The 8,218-nt window shown below is 55.3% G+C and overlaps 1 protein-coding gene across 1 annotated transcript in view; it reads right to left on the bottom strand.

The window, feature by feature from the left end:
* SLC2A1 (solute carrier family 2 member 1) overlaps positions 1-8,218 on the bottom strand; it is a 42,232-nt gene that overhangs the window by 17,762 nt on the left and 16,252 nt on the right. The window lies entirely within an intron of this gene.

Genomic DNA, 8,218 nt, shown 5'->3' with positions numbered 1-8,218 from the left:
GGAAAGAAAACAGGCAGCAGTCAGGTGTGGAAAGGCCAGGGAAGATGGGTGGGCAGCTTTGTTCTCCTGGGCACCCCCCTAGGTCCTGGCAGACAGCATTTCAGGGCGCAGTGCTTTGGCTCTCAGTTGCATCTTATATCACCTTCCCCGGGCCCACATTCAGGAGGGATTGTTAGAGTTAGAGCTCATCCTCTCCCGTTTCCTAGTATATGTACTTGCAAGTGGGAGACTGAGCAGCATAACACACCCCCAGGGCTTCTTCCCCTCCAGAGAAAACAGCCCCTCTTGGAGAGCCCTGAGGACTGAGCTGAAGTTCACCCAGCCTTGGCTACCATGCAAAAGCCCCAACTCCCAAGTCCCCAGCTTTACACAGCTTTGGCACCGTCACATCAGGGGCTGGCTAAGTACACGACCGAACTGGCTGGGACATAATACGCAGGGCCCTGGGCTTTGCCCAGACCCAATGATAGTAATGCCACTCCAAGTACCCAGTGAGAAAGTCTGTTTAAAATGATCACTCACTTTTCTCTGCTATGTTCCACCTAGGGACTCTCTCCAGGCAACAGCCCTGCACACCTGAAGGGCTTTGCTGACACTGAAGAACAGACCTTCTAAATACCCCTGCACAGTAGCCAAGTTACTATTTTCATTTTTCAAGTGAGGAAACTGAGGCATACCTGGAAGAGACTCTAGGAGTCCTGCTAAAGCCCACGAGATGTTTCATAGCACTGAAATTTTCATTGAAAAATTGGATGTGCCATTAAGAACAAACCCCAGAGGCCAGGACCTTCCTACTCAGTTATTTAGCAGTGGTTTTTCTTGTTCAAATGTGCGTTTCATTTAAGGAACAATACGGGTTTCCTCAGCAGCTAGACTACCTGGGAACTTCACATACGTTAACCGGTCAGTACGGGCATTTGCACGCACAGTGGGACCTCATGCAGTCACAGCGGTCAGGGAAGCAGCTCAGACTTAAATGCTGCTCATACCCCATGTGTGTTAAGAGGTCAGCATTTCATTGACATGTTCCATCAATTACTGATTAAATTCAGCCAGTCTCTAAAGGAAAAAAGCATCTAATCAGAGTCTAAATCTTTCAGAAATGTTAAAGGTCAGTGATATCAGGAAAAGCAGTTCCCTGGCTGGGATCTAGATGTTCTCTTTTTAAAAAAAAAGACTTGGAGATACAAGGCAAAAAGACAGAGATATCCCCAGGGCCTGGGGCTGCAAAACTTAAGGCAACCCCAGGCCCTGAGGGCACATCCCCCACTGCCCTCCTGGCTCAGCCAGCACCGTGCCCAGTCTTCCTTGGGAAGAGCAGGTGTCAGAGATGGAGTGGGGTGCTCTGGGTTCAGGCTCTCAGCAGACTCAGGAAAACATCAGTCGTCATCTATATTATTTGAATTGCATCGGCACCTAGGAGTCCTAATCTGGAGCAAAGACCCTATTGTGCCAGGCACTACAAAGAGCAGGAAGACAGTTGCTGCCCTAAATCATCCAAGTAATGCTGGTCACAGTCCCAAGCTTTAGTTTGCACCCTCAAGGGCTAGGAATGGACATTATTTTTAATGAACTCTGGGACTCCAGAAGTTGGATTTGTAGGCATGGCCCAGGAGCCTCAGCTTTAACCTGATAATACTCTGCCCGCCCCCAAGCGATCCCTGATTAACACTGCTACGAAACAGCCACCGGGTTTCTGATATTGAGGACATATTAGGCAAGGAACAGCCATTGGACCAAGACAAAGATCTTGTTCTGCCCATGTCATGTGGGCAGGGGAGCGGTCTGGGTGTGTGCAGACACTTCTGAACCTTGCAGAGAGACCAAACTTGCCCTAGCCACGTCCTCTTGGGTTTGGGAGTGGTGGGGTCGCTGTAGCGCTGATGGTATAGGAACTGTGCAAGAAGCAAGGGGCTTCTGGTGCTGTCTCGTATTGAACCGACTGTGTAATTCAGAGAGATATTAGACGAAGTTTCAGGGGCAAAGTGCCTTCTTCAGGTCTGGAATACAAGGAAGTGCAGCTCAAGCCAGGTTGTACCTACTTTCTGAGCTTGACTTAGCTGCCTGCGATGGAAAAATCCACAATGGGAAGGAAAAGGGCGGCAGAATACACAGTGACATCGACTTCCTGAGTGTGATTTAACCTAGCTTCACTTGCTCTTTTCCCAGACCTGAAGAAGGGCAAACTTCCCAGTGCAGTGTCCAACATCTCTCCCAACTGCACAGTCCATCCAGTAACAGATCTCACCCACGCAAGCCTTGTTTGATTTAGCCTTTCAGGTGCCCGTCTCTCTGCTATCGCAGCGGCACTGAAGGACATTGCATGGGACTGCTCTTTCCAGCCTTGGCTTTTGATCCCTAGCCAGTGTTGCCGAGTGTCCAGAGGCAGCTGCCCTCCTATGGGCTGCACAATTGTAACCGCCTTCCTTTCAGGCACTGGCTGGTCTCAGTCTCCATCAGCTTTGCAAGCAAAGCTCTCTCTTATTTATTGCTCAAAGGGGAAGGAAAGGCGTTTCCAGGAAGTGGAAAGGCAGCCGAAGGAGGTTGAGCAGCAGTCTGTGCCTAGCCCACACCTGGACTGCAAGCCTAGCTCGATCACCACAGCCCTGGGGTTTACTAGGTTAAAGGCCAAGTGAAACCTCTGGATGGCGAAATGTCAGCAACGGCCTCTGCATGGACAGGGCTGGAACAAGAATCGCACCCATGCCCCGGGAGCGGTCAGGGTCCTCTCTCCTCCCAGCTCTACGGCAATCAGGCTGCGCACCATCACCTGGGTGGAAGCAGGGACACACACACACACACACACACACACACACACGGATGCACATGCACACGCAGGTCTGAGGTGTGAAAGGAGGGCAAGCGGTCTCAGATGAGCGTGCAGGGTACCAACAGGTCTGTGTCAGAGCCTAGCGCAGTTACCAAGCAAAATCCCGGCATTTATGCAACCGCTCAATGCCTCCAGCTATTTGGCAGGCCCTCTCCCACCTCCTCTTTCTTCTGCTTAAGCTAAAGCAACAATCAGCGGTTTGTTTTGGGGGGAGGTCAGTGCAGGCCAGGCACCTTCATCAATGGCCCGATTATCCGGGGCCAAAGGCTTCCCCTTGCTTGGCCCAGCCGCTGCGCCAGCCGAGCTGGGAACTAGGATTCATAGGTTAGAGCTAATCAGCTTTGAAGTATTCATGTGAAAGTAAAGCCCCTTCTTCGATTGCTTCGCCCTCCCTCCCGGCAGCACCGCTTGTTCTGGTGGAAGGTAGAGCTTGCTGAAACAGCAGCAGAGATTTGCCAAATCCCAGACACTAGCCTCTTGTCAGAGACCCCCCAGCTCCAGCCTGCGCCACGGGCATCTGACTTGGCACCTTGGCACCAGGAGCTGGGGTCACGATCTTGCCTCACCAGGGCCCTTCGTGGACGTGAGCAGGATTCACAGCTTGGTCACAGGGGCAGTCTCTCTGGACAGAGAGGATTCGGTGCAGTCCCAGCTCGGATCAGAAAGGCCCCAATGGGGACGCGAGAGCCTCACGCACAAGAGGCCGGCTCCTCAATTCAGTCACGGCAACTCCCTTCTCAGCCATCCTCCAGGCCTGGCTCCCCGAACCAGACCCCATGCACAACATGCTCTTCCTTGCCTGCTGACACACATCTGCCCCCCTCCCTAAAACAGGCGTCAGCAGCCTACGGCTCCCGCAGCCATTTCACTGGGCCTGCTGCAGCGTTTGGGTGGCAGGGGCCCGGGTCGTGTGCTGGCAGCACCGGGGCGGCGAGCGGCGATGGTGGCGGCAGCTGCAGCACAGGCTGGGCTGGAAGTGGCCTGCGCGTGCTCTACTGAAGGGGCCCCTGGCTGCAAAGTTGCCAGCCCTGTTCCTAGCACAACCCGACTGGCTTGCTAATCATGTCTTGGCAAGAACCGATCTGCTGCCCTCCTGCTTCTCCGTTCACCGCCCGGCCACAGGAGCCAGGCCCTGCACCTCCTGGCTCCTCTGCCTGCCTTCCCTCTGCTTCCTTCCCACATCCCCGTGGCCCCTTCGCGTCCCTCTCAAGGATGTGGGGAATCTGCTGTTTAATTGCCAGACGCCAAAGGCTGCATTTCATTGGGCAGCAGATCCGAGCCCGGGTGGCCAATGAAGCCCAGCTCTCGTGTTACCCAGCAACAGCGAACTTGATGCCTGGAGGAAGTCACGAAATCTGCATCCATCAGCGGACAGGAATGCAGCAGGAGGAGAGGTAACTTGTCAGACACGCTGGGACTGCCTCCACTTCTGTGCTGGCATCTCTGCATTTACTGGTTTCCACAGAACGTGCAGCTCTCCCAGCCTGCCCTTTTCCAGTCCAGGAGACACCTTCAGATGGATTTGGGAGCAGTGGTTCAGGGCCTGGGCAGGCGTTATGAACCCAACCACAGCAATGTTACCCTGAATTTCTCGTGCCATTGCAGTGTTACGGGCTGGCACAGCCCCCTGGACCGCCGGCTGCCCGACCACTGCAGTGCCGGGCTGAAGCACTGAGACCCTCCTGCAAAGGCAGAGACAGGCTTGCTGTGGTTCAGCTGCCAGGTGAAACCCTCCAGCCCGCGCTACGCACAGGGTGACCCCATGCTCTCACACGTCTATGTTCACCAGGACGGTCCCATTGCAAACACCCGACTGGAGCTCCCTGCAGCCTTGGCCAAACGAACGCTTTTGTTCTCCCGAGCCGGGTGTTCAGAACAGGACTGGTTCCCTGCGATCCTCCCCTCTCACACTGTGACACACTCAGCTGAGACCAGAGCTCGGGGACAGCCGAGCGTGGCAGAGAGCAGTGTGGGGAGCGGACTGTCCCATTTGGAGACCAGGGAAACAGTCACCCTAGCAAGGTAGGCAGTCTGAAACGATCATTGTGGCCCTTTCTAGCCCACAGATCCAAGAGTCTGTGAAATGGGAAAACAGCTAAATGGAGCGAATAGCAAAAGGCATCACTGGTAAAAGGAGATTCCAGGCAAATCCTGACAGTCCTACACTGGTCTGACAACACCAAGCTGCCTGGCACGCACCCAGCGTTGTGCAAGGACCCCCATCACCAACCCCACATCAGAACATAAGAGGACAAGGTTAGTTCAATGAGGTAAGCTTCAGGTGCCCCAGGCTACGGCTTCACCCTCACTCAGGGCTTCAAAGGGGAAGATGTCGGGCCACGAGGTGCCAGGCCCTATGACGGGAAGGCACTGAAGTCGTCCCAGCATCAAGAGGACCAGATTGCTGGCTCTGAGGCAGATGCAGCTCATTCAAGCCAAGGTGATCACAGCGCCCCAGCATGCCACATCTGCAGTCCAACCCCAGTGCGACAAACACCTCACGCTACCCTGGGACTGTGGCAAGGGCGTGAAAAAAAGGTCACTGGGCCCAGGCGTTTGAAGAACTGCAGCACCCAAGAGATGCTCCCTCGAACTGCCCTGCATTTGAGCAGAGGAAGAGAGAAGACACACAGACAACATTTGCACTTTCTGGGGCCAGGGTGGGACAGAGGCACAAAGTTGTTTCAGCCTCAGTAGTTGTGGTTTCCTCTGCAGGTTTCAACTGCTGATTTGTTCCACCCTTCCCCTCTCCCACATCTTTTTTTTTGACCCAGCTGCTGAGCTCTTGCCTAAAAGAGCTGCATCCTGTGCTGCACAGGTTGCCTGGCGCGCACTCATCCTGCTCTCTCGCACAGTGCACCCTTTCTCTGTCACACGTGCACTCGGAGGGCATGGTTCCCACCTGGCACTCAGCTAGGCAAGCACTCGCAGAGCCTCCAGGGCCCGTGCCTGCCAACACGCCACCCCCCTGGCCCAGGTGCGTGCACTGTGGGGTGCCAGTCTGAGGCTGCCTGGGATGGCGTGCCACTTTAAGGGCACTGAGCTGATGTAACCCGAGAGCCCAGTCCGTGGCGAGCCCCGGGCGCTGAACCGGGCTGCGCCAGTGACTGCAGCTACTTTCAACTACTCGGGAAACTCCATCTTGGAGGAGCTGCAGGTGGTGCCACGTTGTTGGTTGTGTTACTACAGCAGCCCCACAAGTCCCAGGTGCCCCTTTTTGCCGGGACATGGACAAACTGCCCTGACCCTCTGCTTCCGGCCACACAAAGACCAGTCCGGGCAGGACTTACACGAGGGGGAGAAGAGGTATTAGTGTTGGGTTCAGCTGGCTCCTGCTGACGTCCCCGAAGGACAGCACAGAGCAGGATCTCCCCAGTATTGCTGGTATGATCCGTGCCCCTGGGCTTTAATCCGGGTTTTGGATGGACGCTATGCATGGCCCCAAATACTTCCAACGCGGGTACGTTAGCTAGCCCGGAGAGCAGGCACCTGAGCAGCCAGGGGGAGAGCGCCCATAAATACGTGGCTGCAGCTTGGCAGACAGATGCGCATGTTGTTTGCCGAAGAAGGCCGAGCTCTCTTTAGGGGGCTAGAAGCAGATCACTGTATTTTTCTATATGTGCTTATGGAAACCTTGTTACAAGATCACGTGCTGACAGTCCCTGGAAAAACTGAATGTGCAGAAGTGTGGCTAAATCTGCTGGTCTCAGGAGACGCGGGCAGCTGCCAGCCCCTTCCCTGGCGCAGGCCTGATCCACCTCCCCACTGATTCAGCGGGAACGTTTTCCGCGCAGTTTTAAGGGGAGGTGGCGGGAGCTGGCCCACGTTCACCCCAAAATCCTTCACACCTTTTGCAAGCAGAGCCCACAGGCATTAACCAACCCCCTCCGTTAGGGTGGCCAGAAAACAAGAACTCTGCTTTAAAAAAAGTTGAGGCTTTCATTCCGCATTGTGGCAAAACTGTCTTTTGAGACAACCCCAGAGAAATCCACCCACAGGGACGAAGAAGCGACTTGCGCTCAAGTCTCCCACAACTTGCCCAGGGTCACGGGCAAGCGAGTGACAAGACCAGGGGGTCCGGACTCGAGGCCTGCCCCCGTCCACGCGGCTGGGCACCTTTCTGTGGGTGATCTCCGATGTCCAGGCTACTCTGCCCAAGTCATTCAACCATATCAGACAGGCATGGGGGACTGTATCGTATGAGTACTGCACTGCATAGCCCCGGGGGACGCGAAAAGCAGCCAGGTTTGAAAATCTCCTACAAGAGCATTGTTAGAAAATGATCCATAAGTTTTCGAAGGCTGGTAGCGCACAAAGCGCTCTCCCATCCATGAAGGGCCTCAGAGGCAGCTCCTGCTACCGAGAGAGGTGCTTTCCTCCGCTCGGTGCTGGGCCAGAGCAGTCCCCACTACCCCGGGGGCTAAGGGTTTCTAATGAAACATCGCGCTTCCCACATTCGGAGCGACCAGGAAACAAGGAAGGATTTCAGGCGGCTGTGACAGGACAGCGTGACGTCAGTAGGATTGCCACACTGATTATTTGCACAGCAAGGTCTCACGGAAGGAGACTGCAGCGACTCACAGGTGTGCTAGGCAGCCTGATACCACACCAGTTATCACGCGGCTCCACCAGCGATACGTGCACACCACCAGGATCTTTCCACTGCGCTCTCTCCAGTTTAAATATGGATCAGCCACATGATGCCCACGTCCCGAGCAGAGGTGCCCTTGCTGTTGCAGTTTAGTTTAAAAGGGGAGAGGCGCAAACCACGCACCGAATCCCTGGCCAAGTTTTTTAAAAGCGACTAGTCCTGAACGCCTATTTCAAGGCACCTTAAGACCGCTCTGTTTGCAGAAGAGAGATATGCGGAACCGGTGTCAGAAAGTATTGCAGCTGCCCGGGCGGGCGGGCGGGCGGGGGGGACGGACCGCCCTGAGTTACAAGAAACCAAACCAAAGCCTCTGGCCCCAGTGCTGCGACAGACAGACAGACAGACAGCACCTTCCTTCTTCCAGTCACACACCCAGAAAGAGCAATCACTTCCCATTACTGAACGGCACCGGTTTTACTTTTCAGACGTGGTCGGACACTCGGAGCGGGCTGGAAAGGGACACGCGGGGCGAGATCCCACCGGCGCATCCACGGACACGTCGCCGCGACCCACGGCGGCAAACGTGGCGCGGGCGGGTTTGGCTTTCTAAACGCTTCCCTTCGAAGGAAAAGCAAGCCGGGACGTGGAAAGGTTTAAACGGCCGCTCCTTAAGGAAATGGCCGGTCCTCTTTTATTCGGAAACATCAGCGTTTCTCCAACTTTGTGTCCAACCTCCCCCTCCTCTCTGACCGCGACCGGGACCGGGACCGGAACCGGGACCGGGACCGGGACCGGGG

Source organism: Alligator sinensis, unplaced genomic scaffold, assembly GCF_000455745.1.
Source record: "Alligator sinensis unplaced genomic scaffold, ASM45574v1 scaffold512_1, whole genome shotgun sequence".
NCBI classification, from domain to species: Eukaryota; Metazoa; Chordata; order Crocodylia; family Alligatoridae; genus Alligator; species Alligator sinensis.
Note: the sequence above shows the minus strand (reverse complement) of the source record. Positions and strands in the feature narration are given on the sequence as shown.